Raw genomic sequence first — 15,014 nt, 5'->3', positions numbered from 1 at the left:
GAAGGAGGTAGGAGCTGTGACTGTAAAACACTCCAGTGAGGGGCACTCTTGTGGTGCAATATATTTCGGAAACTAAAGATTTGCATTCACCGTATGAGTGAAAGTAATTACCTTGGCAGTAAATACGACGCCTTCACTCACCGCCAAAAGAGTGTAGGTGCCTGAACGCCAAAACCACATTTGGTTTTCAAGTAGAACATTCACGTGCTCGAACGCAGGAGGTGTAATGGAAGTGGTAAACAAAACCAAACAAACACACAAAAGGCATAGAGTTAAAAATGCAATGAGCGAAGATTTATCATCTGCGTGAAAGTGTAAAGGCAGTAATGAAGGACAGATGAAACTACGCATGTAGGTCTAGGCACCTAATGCCACAACAAATAAAGAACAAAAGAACAAAGCTGCCGACTTTGGGACGGAGGAACCAGGTTTGAATCTCGGTGTTGGCTTTCCCAGGGTCTGTATTAAAAAAACAGCAAAGCAGATATGCACGTTTTATAACTGAAAGAAGAATGTCTAGCAAGAGGCAGAAATAATAATAAAAAAAAGTCAGTCCAGGAACCCTCCAAACTAATAAATCTGCGCGCAACGGTTCCGTCCCGTATGAGATCGCTATTTCACGCGCAATTATACAGTGTTTAACAATTATTTATTATTACCTCTGTTAGTCACAAGGTGTCCACTTGTAGACACACGCATATGGAGCAGGATTACTGATTAAACAATAAAACCCGAGAATGATAATGATCCTGTGCAGTGCGATATGAAACGTTTTCAAGTGCAAATTGTTTAAAGCCATTCTGTCTGAAGCACCGGAGTAAAAGCGCAGCGTCCGGTATGTACGTGGCAGGGAGAAAATCACGCGCCATGTAAAACAAGCCACGAAAGTGAAAGTTAAAGTGATCGGGCGGAGGCAGAGGAGAATGCAACTTAATGACCTGTGACGGAGGAGACAGATGGTGGCTGTGTCCGCGAAAGTGATCATGCAGTGCTTTTCAGGCTGCCAAATGGTGCGCGCGCCCGGCGCACATGCACTGTATTTGGAGGCCTGAGAAGCACTAGTTTGCACTTCCAGATCCCCCTTTTCCAAAAGCTCTCGCGAGAGCAGCGCTAAAGCGCTGGCTCAGGCGAGACCTAAAAAGGACATACAGTCAATGACCTGCAATGGATAATCCTGGAGACCTTGACTGCCAAAAATTATAACGCAGAAAATGTACTTTACGAAAAGGAGCAAAGATGGGTTTACCGTCTACAGACACATACACATGGGCTGAATGATAATATCCCGTGGCTCAGCATTAAAAAATAATTTTGTCAATACAACTTTATTTAAAGACATGATTACGTCGTGGACATAGGATTTCATCTTCCCAATGTAGAATTCTCTTTTTTCTGATACCAACCTTTTTCTGATACCAACTAAAAATATTTTTCTCTGATACCAACATTTTTATAGTTATCTAGGTTTTGCTATTTGCATTAATTGGTGAATTTTATTAATTTCAGAAAAAAATGGGGTCGATTATAATAGATATATGGTGGCTTGAAACGAACTTCCAGTCCTCTTTTTCTCTTCATGATTTTTCCCTTTTAAACCTCATCAAGCAGTACCCGTATCAGTACCGGGTCACAAGAGGTAGAGCCAGCACTGGTCGCACACCCCTGCCGCAAAGGTAAAGAAAGAAGCACACGAGGACGTCGCCACGAAATCGTAATGTATTAACTAAGAGTGCCCCTCATGTACTTTCTTCTTCTTTCTATCACTTTAAGAGCAGGAACGGCCTCCCTAATACCCGATGTAGCCCACAACCCGGGATACAAGGTACAATTGTAACTTATATTTTGTGCTCACGTAGTTAATTTACTCGTTGTTTTGAGTCTTTGTGTAATGCGTCTCAGTCCTTTCACGGTTTCCACATGCATTTAATGGAATTTCGTAATAATGATGCTCAAGTGAGGTGTACCGTAGCTTGTGGATAGAATATACTGGCTTGTATAAAATTGCGCGTTCTCTTAATTCACTGAGCCAAAATGTTTCATAATTATTGCTGTCCTTACTATTAGGTAACATATAACGACATTTCTATGACTGATACAAGATAGTGTCACAAGGTTTTTAGTCGGGATACACAAATGAGAAAAATATGGGCCATCTTACAAACATTTCACCAGTTTGAAAACGTATCCGTCCCGCAATACACTGATTTTTTACAGTTTGAAGCTGATAGAAAAGCTATATCGTTGATAGCAAATGTCGAGTCACTTTCTGAAATTACTATAGAATGAGGCATACTAGATGTGTCTTTTGACATCCATACTATTAGTATTTTATTTCTCTGTTTAATGGTATTCCAATTCTTTAGCGAAATCAACCTGGCTGGGACCTTGATGAGGGGGAGTTCAGACACAAGTACATTCTGGGTGTCACTGAGTTTCTCTCATTCATGATTACTTGTGCATAGTGGTTTTAACATGACAAAATGGATGCAGTGCCACTTTCGTACTTACTTAAAAGAGGGTTGAGTTTGCCATATTGAACTGAAAATGAGTGGTGTTAAATAATTGCCATTTTTGATTTGCCTTATAAGAATTGCCATTTTCTAGTTGTTGCACCGTTTGATGCTTTGAGTTTTTTAGCATTGATACAGCCAACGTACAAACTCAAATCAGTTTGTTCTCTCTTTTTCCATTTCCCTCCTCCCCCCCCCTTTTTTCTTTTTTCATTGTAGGTTCAAATTGAACGAACAGGTGGAATAATCTTTCCATTTCTTTCACTGGAGACCCGCCAAGATAAAGGGTCCCCTTCACTTTGCTAGGTCCTGAAGAAAGCCCACTTGACCCTTTGGGGCATTATGGAGGGCTGAAACATGTCAACCTTTTTATGGACATCTTACAAGTGCACTAGACCGTAACTAGTCTATCTTGCGCACACGAAGCATTTTTAACTTTCTCGAACCCAGTTTAATTAAAGGTACATACTGGTTTTACGAGTTTTTTAGTATATCTCACTTCACGTCACTTCACCATACACTAACACCTACTTTTTAAGATCACTACTGAAATTAGCAGTGGGACAACCTCCGGGTGGAGGAAGCATATTATTAACCCAATGATGATGCTGTCACGTTGTTAACAACAGAGCGGAGAATCGAAATATACCGCTTAAATCCACCTGTTATACGTGAATGAGGGTTTCTTAATGGTACTTTGTACTGATATTGTATACCCTGGTTTTTTCAGGTTTAGTGATCCACTCTCCACATGATATTTTTGACATACATGTGTTGTCACAAAAATGAGCATCACACATTCACTTTCGAAGCAACAAATGCAACTTTATTAAAATGAACACTGAAATGAAATGAAGACACATGGCGGGAGAGAGAGAGAGATAAGAAGAGAGGGGGAGAGAGAGAGAAGAAGAGAGAGAGAGAAGAGGGGGAGAGAGAGAGAGAGAGAAGAGAGGGGGAGAGAGAGAAGAAGAAAGAGAGAGAGAAGAAGAGAGGGGGAGAGAAAGAGAGAGAAGAGAGCGAGAGAGAAAAAGAGAGGGGGGAGAGAGAGAGATAAGAAGGGAGGGGGAGAGAGAGAGAAGAAGAGAGAGAGAGAGAGAAGAAGAGAGGGGGAGAGAGAGAGAGAAGAAGAAGAGAGGGGGAGAGAGAGATAAGAAGAGAGAGAGAGAGAGAGAAGAAGAAGGGGGGAGAGAGAGAGAGAAGAAGAGAGGGGGAGAGAGAAGAAGAGAGAGAGAGAGTGCCACCCCTGCGCACCCAGGCCACACTGCTCACCTGCTGCCACTAGTGTGTCTCCAACCACTTGCCGGTATGTATTGCAGTACACCAGGTAACACATCTGAGACAGACCCGTCATCTGAAACAGAGTCTAGATACATGATCGGCACAGTACACACAATTGCTCAAGACAACATCACCTGCCTGCCCATGCACACCCAGGCAGAGGCACCCCAGCCCTTCCCGCCGCCCATCGGAGCATGCCTGCCCATGCACACCCAGGCATCACTGCTCACCTTCCGCCACCGATGTGCAGACAGGAGGTCCCACCACATGCCGCTGCAAGCCACAAGCCAGGGGCCTGCGGACATGGCACCCTTCACACCATGCAGCCCTGCTCTGCAGGCCACCAGGTCTCACATTTGGTGCTAATTCTTGATTACTCAATGACATAGGACATACCAGTGCACCCAGCATCATCAAGGCTGCACACCAGCTCAGCCCAATGGGTGCCACTAACTCTGGGATCCTGGAAGCGACACCATGTGGCGGTAGGCCTGTGCTGCCCGCTGGATCTGGCCTACACTGCGGTCCAGCAGGAAACACAAAACCTGAGCTGACCGGACCGCCGGGACAGGGCATCATCGCAGGCTGCACACCCGCTCAGCAGCTTAAGGTGCCACTAACTCAGTGCACCCAAAGTCACCATCCCGTGGCAGGGTGCCTGTGCTGGCTGCAATGCTCCGGGTGCCACTAACCCTGTGCAACCCCAGTCAGCGCCACGTGGTGGTAGGCCTGTGACGGCCGCAAGGCCTCGGGTACCACTAACCCTGTGCGCATAAAATCATGGGCCCTTTATGATTGAGAACTGTGGAGCGTCTGTCATCCAGTCACCACCAGCAGAGGGAAATGTGACGTCCTCGGCCCCTTATGTTGGCGGGAGTCACATGGCCTGTGACGCCTGTGCCGGATGGGTGTGGTGTGCGTGCAAACCTGCCCTCAGGGAGTGGCTGTGACATGCTGACAACTAGACCAGTGACCTGCACACCACCAGTGAGTACGCCTACGACAGGTTGCTATGTGGGCCCCCCTCGCAGCGTAAGCAGAGTGGTCTGGCCTGGCGTATGCCGGACCAGCGCAGGGCTTGCAAAAATGGCTCGTGGGCTCTGAGTGTGGTTCAGTTCTTGTCCGGACATGGAAGTGACTGATGTGTGTGTCCCTGTTGTAGTGTCCACAGCACACGGTACACAATATGCACTGTAGCACCCCCTGACTGGTATCCCACAGGATGAGCATCATTAACGCAAGGGAAATCACTGTCCCTACATTCATCCACACATTCATACATGAATGATGTAAGACATAACACAGCAGTACGTCACTGGATGTTTATTGCACATCCAGTGCAGTTCTTCAGCTGGAGTGGTACAGGGCAATGCCGACCACACTACACAATATGGGCCCGTGGAGGGCCAGCCAGAGTCCATCCGGGATGACAAGTACTGTGGAAGAGGAAGGGTGCAGTCCGCAATCTGGTCACCGTGTCATTGGTCATCAAACAGGATATGGCAGTCCATGTCGCTGTCCAACGTGAGTGCATTGGAGTGTATATGGGGTCAGTGGGAGGTCATGGGGCCATGTGCGGCACCAAGCAGTAACAGGTCAGGTGGTGGAAATGAATGCTAGTGCCTCCTGATCACAAACCCATCCACGTCCTTGTCCCTTGATGTGTGCTCTGCCCCACCTGTGGGTGTTGCAGTACCGGCTGAGGCACTGTGTGCCACGGACACATCAGGGGCTGGAGGGGATACATCTACCGCACTGTGAGGCAATGGCACACCAGGGGGCAGAGATGTGGATGGTGTGGGGGCAGCAACATTCATCTGCGCCACGCCTTGTGGCAGCAAAGCCATGATGATGATCTGCAGGGCATGGCAGATCCCAGCTACATTTCACTGGTGTGCCGCGGTGGCTGCCATCCTTTCCGCCTCCATCTGCACCATGTCCTCCATGAGCCTCTGCATGTGTGCCAGCTCACGGCTGGTATCGCTGGAGCCCCTCTGGGCAGACAGGTGATCTTCTCTCCGCGTCAGGACTCCAGCGATGTCAGTCAGGGCTCATTGGAGACCATGGAGCGGGCCTAGACACCCATGGATGGCGTCCAGTTTGGTAGCCATGAGGTCTAACCCCACCTGCACCTGCTCAGCTGTCTCCCACTGGGCCTCCAGCACACAGCGTTGGAAGGCCGTGTGGTGTTCCTGGGGGTCTTGGGAGACTGCTGGGGTCGTGGGTGCCTCCTGCTGGCTGGTTTGGGTGGTGGGTGGGATCTTCTCGATGCAGCTGGTCAGCACTGATCCTGGAGGTGAGTCACGGATGATGTCAATGATGTCTAGGAGGGCTTGTGCGTCGATGCTTTGGTTGTCCTCCTTGTCATCAGTGAAGAGTGGCTGGGACTGCTCTGCAGGGGGTGTTGACGGTGGCCCTGCAATGTGAAGGGTAGATGGTGTATTGCAATGTGCCCACATGTATGTAGCCGCATTATACATTTTGACACTCAGACAACATGGCATTGTACATTGTGACAGTCTATAGATCTGGGCAATGACCCACAGTCATTGAGGGTGTGCACTGTGCTCTGCTTGATTGTGCATGTGTGCCATGGTGGCCATCTCCAACCGTCCCCCAAGTACCTGGTGGTCACTCAACCTGTTGCGGTTGTGTTGTCTCCTGTCGAGCAGTGTCCTGTCCCCCAACTCCGGCCACAGTATCCACACTGATGACTGTCGACACCAGCTCCTCCATGTCATCCAGCACGAGCTGTGGCGCTGGGCCCCCACCTTCAGTCTGCATTGCTGCTTTCTGGTTGGCTGCGAGTTTCTCCTTGGTCTTTTGCTTGATGTCATTCCATCGCCTCTTGACCTCGTTCATTGTCCTCTTGTGCTCTCCAACAGCATTCACCTTGTCCACGATGTCCCGCCATATTCCAGTTTTGGTGCCCAATGACACGTTGGAGGTGACGAACAGTTGTTGATGGTGTTCCATCACCTCCATGACTATGATACTGTTCGCCTGCGGACTGAACTTTGTCTTCCTCTTCTTCTTATCCTTGCCCTTCCCTGTCTCTGTGGTCCCGGGCTGATCGTCCGGGGTGCTTGTGGAGTTGCGCTCATCCTCTGCGCCTGCTCCGGCTGCCTCCATGGTGTTTGGGTGTTGGTCAGTTTGGTCAGTTTGTGTTTGGATACTGCGGTTTCGGCAGACTATCGCATGGTACAGCCTTGTTGTGAATTCCACGTTGACACGGGGTTATTTTCCCGCGATAGGCTGCAATGTGGAAAGTTGCGTTAACATTTTTTGGTGATGTTTAGCACACGTTCTTGTGAATATACCCCCATGTCTGCTGTGTGTAGAGCCTAGGTCAGCCCTTTTAAACTGAGTTTAAAGCAACATGCTTCAAGCTTTTTAATGCTGCACCCCCTGTGTAAAACAAAATAATTGCCCCCCCTCAGAAGTTTATCTTAGATGATCTGATAAGACGGTGTCAACACTATTTACATGTATTATCTCAAACACCAGCAAGGTGTGAAAAATAGTGTTTTCCTCAGGAACTTGAAAGTTGCCACAAAAGTTCAATAATTGACTTCATGTTGCATTTAATATATATTGCAGAATTCGATTAGAACTGAGGGGGTGCATGCTATAAACGGGTTGTACTCAAGAGGAGGTATTTTTTAACTCTGGTGTCCTGTCACAACCTCTGAGGAGAGGTGTATAACAGCATAGCTGATAGAATTGGTAACTTTTGGCAAGATTGGTCTAATTGATTGCACAGGCAATTGACATGTATGCTTATGCTGTCATTTAACTTTATGACAAGGGCCAAGGTGTTTTGCATAGAAGAAGATAAATAAAGAAATAGAATAATTGATACCCAGAAGGAGTATAGAAGAGCTTTACCTGGATCCTCACATCCCAAATTAGTCCAGAGACTCAAAGCTCATCATTCCTGATCTGACAGCTAGCATCAATTTTGAGACTGAATGATCATCTATAGCTACAACAAAAGCCTCAGCATAGCAAGGGCCATGTCCTTACCAACCAATAAATTATGGTCGGTATCCTGATCTAGGATTCAGTGTTCATCTGTGTTTTCACACTAAGTTGAAATCCACCAAACCACATCTGCATTTGCAGAACAATCCATCACCTACCACTGTACAACTGAAAATATAAAATGCATGCTTAATGTCTGGCAAATCTTTAAATTATTTCATCTGATGCTATTGCACCTATGGCAATAGACATCTTTCCCATGTCACAGGCTACTCTGGTTGCTGAATCCTTCAACCATCCTCTGCTTTTCATCGAATACCAATAGAAAGCTTGTTTAAACAAAGAAACTCAGCATGTTTAATAGAGTCGATTTGATCTTTAGATCTTATGACCACACAACATTAAAAACCAGCAGCAAGCTCTTCATTGTGTGTATGTTGCCCCATTTCTGTTTAGAGCCTTTAAAGCCACTACACTGGTGGTTCAGGACTACAGCATCTCAGGTTATAAACTTTATTGGCCTAACGCCACTGGACTGCTCATCTTCAACATGCCCCCATAGATTGGCAGTGTAGTCAACTTTGATTTGTGCTACCTGAGAAGGCAACATTGTTAGACCTGGACAGCCCAGAGGGCAGGGTGCAGTGAATTTAAAAGGTTGGACATGTGCTTTTAAGTTTTCTATATCCTGGTAATGAAAAACTCTTACATTTGTTTTTCAATACTGGAAGGCCTACCTCTCCCATAGGCTTACATTTGAGTTACCTTATTAGATTTAATAAATGATAATTTACAAATAGGAGTAGGTAACCAGTTCATGTTTGGTGTCTTTGGAATTCAAGTGAAAATTCCTCATGGTATAGTAGGATATTAAAGTACAATTTTGAAAATGCCAATTTTAGAAGGGTAGCATTTTCTTGCCTTAACCATATAGTGCCTGTAGACTTTCTCTGGTTCACATAACTGAGTGTAGCTGACAGTTGCGCATTGGGAATTCCTCATGGAAAGCCACACACAATAGAGAGCTTAGGTGTGCCTGGATTGGCCATCACTGGCATGGTATGGGAGTTCAGAGCTGGGCACAGCCCTACTTGCACTTGAATAGGCTGTCCTGCCTCCACACAAAGGGCTGTATACACCTGTATTTAGTTTGAAACCAGAGCAGGGAAGGCAGGAAGCCTGTGCACTTCAAATAGAATTTCTAGAAGCGGCCCCAACCTTCCAGAGGAAGGGCTCAGGCATAAATATTGGACCTCAGACACCACCTCTTCACAAAACTTTTGGACCCCAGTAGATACTCTGCCGGAAAGTAGGATTGGTGTACTGCCGAAAGGACTGCCGCTCTGAAGGAACTGCCTGCTGTGCTGGCCTGCTGACTTCTTGCCTGGGTAAAAAGCATTGGAACTGCATCTGCTGAACCCAGGAACCCAAAGTGACTCTAAGGGATAGATGGCTGGCATCCTGACTTGAGCCTCAGGGACAGAAGGCTCCAACAACCTTGAACGCACTACCTGGACTGTGCCTTCTATGAATCCTACCCTGCCAAGTGGTGCCACCCCAGTCCTAGACCCTTGGAGGTGGGTCTGAATGCGCTCTGCCAGAGCATCTGTGTAACTAGCAGAATTGACGCATCTCCTCTGCTGAGCAGCGCAAACCCGGGCAGAACCATTGCATTGCCTCTGCTGTGAGATTTCTCCTGAGGCAAAGGACTCTGCATCAACCTCTCAGCCCGCATCAGAACCGCCGCCTGTGCAACGCTATCCTGATGCAAACCCTTGCATTTCAAATCTCCTATCAACGGTAGCCTAAATGATGATGCATGTTCTCACATATCAGCCTGACAGCTCCTCATAACTGAAGCATCACTTTGACTGCAAAATGCATCCCTGACACCAGAGTAAATAAGTACATTTTTTTGCAGATTAATTAAAATCGTTGCAAAGTCAAATCGCACAAGAAGTATAAAATAGTTGCTAAGAACATTGTGAAAAAATCTCATTGTTAAAACATCATGCTGTGCAAAAGAAATGTCCTCATACATTAAGACCGATAGTCCATTAAAGTGCTCAATTGCCAAGTGTACCTGGTGTATACAGATGTATTTATGTCAACCACTGGTTGGAAGACCTCAGAAATGTGCGATCCAGTTGGGGATAGGTTTGTCTGGGTGAAAGTTTAAGGACAAGGGGCCCCTTGATGGACGAGGGCTGTTTATTAGCTTTTAATATGGTATAGCAGTCTAGATTGGCTGACAAGTTTGAGTTACTTTGTCAATTGTATCCATGCCTGGAGGCAGCAATTCCTTATCTTGTAATAGGAACTTGGTGGCCCTGCAGGAAAACTGGATTGATTTACTATTAAATAATGTCATCACTGCACCACGGCAGGATCCTATTTTGAAGGCCCGAAAGGCAGGGCAGAGTAATTTCTGTCTAAGTTGATTAATTGCAGGGCAGATGCACAGAAGATGTAATAGGCTTTCATCAAATTGGCACATAAACGGCAAAGGGATTTCAGCCAGTTTTGGTCCCAGGGTGGAGCCGATCTCTTGAGAGAAAAGTTCTCTTGCAAATTAATAGAAAAAATTGCTGGATGGTTTGGAAATATGGCACGTAAGGTATGGTTGGGGACCCCAGTTACTGTAGGATTGTTAAACTGTTCAGCCATGCTTTTTCCCGGCCATTTCTGCTTCATTAAGTGTCAAAGATTGTAGCTTGACTGCTTTGTTGGCAATTATTTTAAAAGCTGTGAAGCTGATATTTAACTCCCAGGCATTAGAGAGGTTAAGGGTTGTTAAAGCTTGGTGGAGCACAGTTGGCCAGTCTTTATTATAAGTATGCTGGCTCTCCATTTCAGACCAGCACAATGCAGCCAATGACTCAGTGGTGCAGCTCTCATCTTCCAGCACAATGTGATTGTTGTGGCCAGCCTTACTGGGAGTTGGTGAAAATGCCCAAATTCCAGGCACACTTGTGCTTGAGGTATGTGTTGTGGTAGGTGAAAGATATCTTTACCCGTGACGAGTTCCGAACCATAGGTCAGTGAGGGTAGAAATTTTGCCCCAATGATTTGCAACAAGTATGTCTGAGACGAGCTCCCCATTTTTTCTTATTAGGTTGAAGGCGAAATATAGCTTGTTGGGTAGAATCTTTTGTTGTGCAAGGGGCTTTTTAAAATTGAATCTGGAGTTAATTTCCACCCCTAAGTGTTTGTAGGTGCTGACCTTGTTGATTCTGTTCTATGCTGCTTTCCATTTGAACTTTGTGTTTTGCTGGCCGTTTTTCAACGAAAATCAGATCACTTTTGTTTAGCTGTAATTTAACTTCAAGCCTGATAATTCAGGCAAACTGAGGAAGGCAGTGATTTGGCGCTGAAGGCCGACAGGAGTCTGGCTGCATAAGACAACATTGTCTGCATATTGTAGACTGCACACTGGTCTTTTTCCGAGTTTTGGTACATCACTCGAAACTTCCGAAAGCAGAGGATCCATATCTGCTGTATAAATGTTAAAGAGACAGGGGGCAAGGACAGATCCTTGTTTTAGGCCCATAAGTGTGAGGATCTTTCTGGTCGTTCTATCACCCTTACCTATTTTGAATTTTGTCCAAGTATCTGAGTATAGATTTAGAATGACCTTGAGGAGATTTGGTTGAGCGCACCATTTAGCCAACTTTGCCCAAAGGAGGTCCCTTGGGAACGTGTGGAATGCTGCCTTTAAATCAACAAAGCAGGTGTATGGCCTTGTGATTTGCCTTTTCAATCAGAAGACTAAGGGCCAGGAGATTGCTGGTTGTGCTCATACTGGACTTAAATCCCGTTGGAGTAACCAAGATGATGTTTTCAGCTGATGCCCATGCTACCAGGTCTGTTAGAAGGTTTCTGACGTAGAGTTTAGGTTCTACATCAATCAGGGTGATTAGTCTATCGTTTGTCAGGTTTGTCCATGAGCCTGACTTGAAGATAGGGTGGAGAATACTTTGTCTCCATAATGCTGGAATCACATTGGTGGTAAATGCCAAATTGAATAGAGGAGTGATATATGAATCCCAGAAGGCCTGATCATACTTGAATAGGGCATTACGGAGACTGTCTGGTCCCGGTGCCCCATCCAATCTCAGTTTCTTCAAGCATTGCCCAGCTTAAGATTCTTTTGGCCATTTTCGCTCTGCCAGGTTTCTATGGGCCTGGGACCCTCCATGATTATGCTTTTCCCTGTTGCTCTATTTGTGACCTGTCCTGGCAGCTTCGATGTAAATAACCCAGTCTGATTCTGAGATTACGGCATTGTGATGGCAAAAACTGCCATTTGCGAGTGAATTAATTTCTGACCAGAACTGTTAACTATTTTTTGTTTTAGTTGTATGCAGCAGTTTTAACCATATGTTTTCTTGATCTGTTTTGTTGGCTGACCAAATTGCGTTTTTGTAAGTGCGCCTCAGTTTCACTATTTGGTCTACAGTGGAATGGCTCAGCATTGGATCCTTTTTTTGCAACTGCCTAATTTCCTTGTGAAGTTCTCTTTTTTTTCTCCGAAGGGCTACGGAGAACCAAGGTGCCCCTTTAGTGGATGTGTTGGGGGTTGTGGGCGGTTAATCCACTTCACCTGTTGGGTGGCAGTTATTTGAGAAGTGAATGTGATTATGTAGTTCATTACTACAGCTGCCATCCTTCCATTCCAAACTAGACGTTTTAGACTGTAAGCACAGGATTGGACCATTAGATCATTGATTTGGGGAGCTCTTGGGGGTGTATTATAAACTTATCCTGCTGGGGGAAATGGTCACTCTCAACTCTGGGTTTTATGCAAAAACTTGAGATCTCATAAAAAATCACTGAGTCAACAAATGTGTAGTCCAAGATGGAGTTGGTTATGTTTGAAATCCTTGTGAAAGCGGCTGGTTGATCATGTGGAAAGCAACCATTAAGGGAGCACAGGCCGATTTCCTCTAGGGCGGTTGTACATGATTTCCCATAGCGATATATTTTTTGATAATTTGCTATTACTGAAGTTAGTGACTTTGTGGCTGTACAGAGTATTGTTGGTTGGGTTGATGGGAGTTTATTTGTAGAAGATACATATTGAAATCTCCCAACAAAATAATTTTGTTTTGAGGAAATGTTATTTGGAGTGAATTTAGAATTGTTACTAATGAGAAGATGTGATCAAGTTTACTATTCTGGCTGGTATGGACGTAAATGTTGCAGATTATTAGGTTACCATTGCAAGTATTGAATGGTGATCCTAAAAACGAATGTAATGACTGTTTAATGCATTGTGCCCATGCCATGCCGAGGTCTACTTGCTCTTGTTGCCACTGAAGATGGGTTGCTAAATAAGTTGAGAGTCCTGCTGCTCTGCCTTCTTTTAATTTATGCTATTGCTTCCTGTTGGTACTCCTTGATGCCTGTGATTGGTCTAGGGTTCTCGACCAAGGTTTCTTGAAGGTGAAGGATGTCAAAATGTTGGAGAAAGAGTTGAATCCTGACACCCACACCATGTTTTTAAGGCCATTAACAGTCCAAGAGCAGAGTTTTAAAACGTGAGTGGGGACACCAGACTTTGCATCACAATCCCTCATTCATGGGATCCTCAACGATGATGCAGGGCTTCGCATCGCAGCTCCGCAGCTGCTCGGGATCAACATATCTCCTCGGCTGTGCAACGCATCCTCACGCGGGACCTTGCAACACTCCACAGCCAGGACCTAAGGTACTCTGCTCAGCGGTCGAACTGGTACCTGTGACTGGCCCTTGCTAAATCACGGTCAGCCTGAACTTTTGACTTGTTCCCAGTTTGGCGTAACCAGATTTCCACAGTTGACGCTGTGTGCTTTTGCCCATATTTCCTGAAATATTTAACTCTGCATATCTCCGGTTCTACTGATTGGATTTTTGTTGTTTTTGGGATTGTTTTATTTATTTAAGAATAATCTATTTTCCTGAATCTGTGTCAAGGACTACTTGTACCCCTTCCTCTCAGCAGGGGAGCAGAATGTCGCGAGTTCCCGGTACCTCCCCTAGCCTTCCCAGTGTTCCGCGTAGTTAACCTAAGCGAACACACCAAGGAATTTCAGAGGGGGAAAGGGGATGGGACAGAGAAGAGACAGCCACTATTGTCCTTCTGGTTCTTCACTCTTCAGACCCTTCTATCTTCTTGGACTGGACAGATGAATCTTTACTAAAAGAGAAAATGACATTTATTCAATAAATATCTTTCCTATCTATCCATGTGTTGGTGTATTGTGAAGTCCTCCTCTAACACCTACCCTGTCTATAGTGACCAATGCTTCTCTTCTATTTATCTTGGTTCTTTATTTTCTGTTCTGCTGTGGCGCTGTAACTAAATGAAACGATATTAGTTTTCTTTTCCTTCTGCCTTTCTCTGTTAATTTTCTCTTTATCTTATATCCTCTTAGGGGCCCTTACCCACTGCCTCGAGACAAGCGCCTCAACTGGATTCTGTTCTGGTGAGTAATATTTTTATACAAGTTTATTTCTGTCTTCAGCGTGTGGGTGTCTGGAACTCCTTCCTCCTTATAATCTTTTCTGCTCTCTAATTTCCTTGTATTCTGTACACTACTCTCCACACTAAGAGTTCCTGAAAATACGTCTGACTGAAAATGTCTTTTTACACTGTATGAAGCGTTCTCATGAATATGCTTATACGATAGACACTGCTCGGTTTATTCTCCTCAAAAGCTGCCAAATACTGCAGTGGGTAACTGCTACTATAAACTTGAAGACTAGACACGCTACTTCGACTCTCCTGAAAATATCTTAATATTTAATAACTGAACAGTCTTACTTTGCTTCTCTCCGCTACAAACAAACTAAGCCCAAAAAACTGTGCTGCACGACAAAGTGCCTTTTCCTGACTGACTTCACAACGCTTGGCAAATGACCTTCCCTCCTCAGATTCTTGGTGAAGTGCGAAGTGGCAACCGCTCGACACCTGTACCTTCATTATCTTTGTGAAACGCTAGAGTGCTAACCTGCAGCTACTTCGGTCCAGTGTTGGTGGCCATGTTGGATTTAGATCGATCCTTTAATAGGCTTAAGGAGCCGCTCCTCTTCTTATGAATGTTCATTTTCAGCACCCTAGACCTTACACAAGGCTTCAATCTTACTTTTGGTCTGACAGTCCTGACAATCTGGTGTGGGATCCGTTTGTTGTATGTTGTCCCAGTGACACTGTTTTAAGTGTTGCACAAATTGCCTCTAAGTTAAGTCCTGACTGCT

The 15,014-nt window shown here is 45.3% G+C and overlaps 1 long non-coding RNA gene across 2 annotated transcripts in view; it reads left to right on the top strand.

Annotated features, from left to right (window-relative positions):
- Positions 1-1,630: 1,630 nt before the first annotated feature.
- LOC146832684 (uncharacterized) overlaps positions 1,631-15,014 on the top strand; it is a 49,588-nt gene continuing 36,204 nt past the window's right edge. For both annotated transcript variants that reach the window (XR_014961319.1, XR_014961320.1), the window contains exons 1-3: positions 1,631-1,673; positions 1,771-1,822; positions 14,192-14,242. This is a non-coding gene — a long non-coding RNA (uncharacterized LOC146832684). The remainder of the gene's footprint in view (positions 1,674-1,770; positions 1,823-14,191; positions 14,243-15,014) is intronic.

The sequence above is a fragment of the Triturus cristatus genome, chromosome 5_1 (assembly GCF_964204655.1).
Source record: "Triturus cristatus chromosome 5_1, aTriCri1.1, whole genome shotgun sequence".
NCBI classification, from domain to species: Eukaryota; Metazoa; Chordata; class Amphibia; order Caudata; family Salamandridae; genus Triturus; species Triturus cristatus.
The sequence above is the reverse complement of the archived record's forward strand: the minus strand, read 5'-3'. Positions and strand labels throughout refer to the sequence as shown.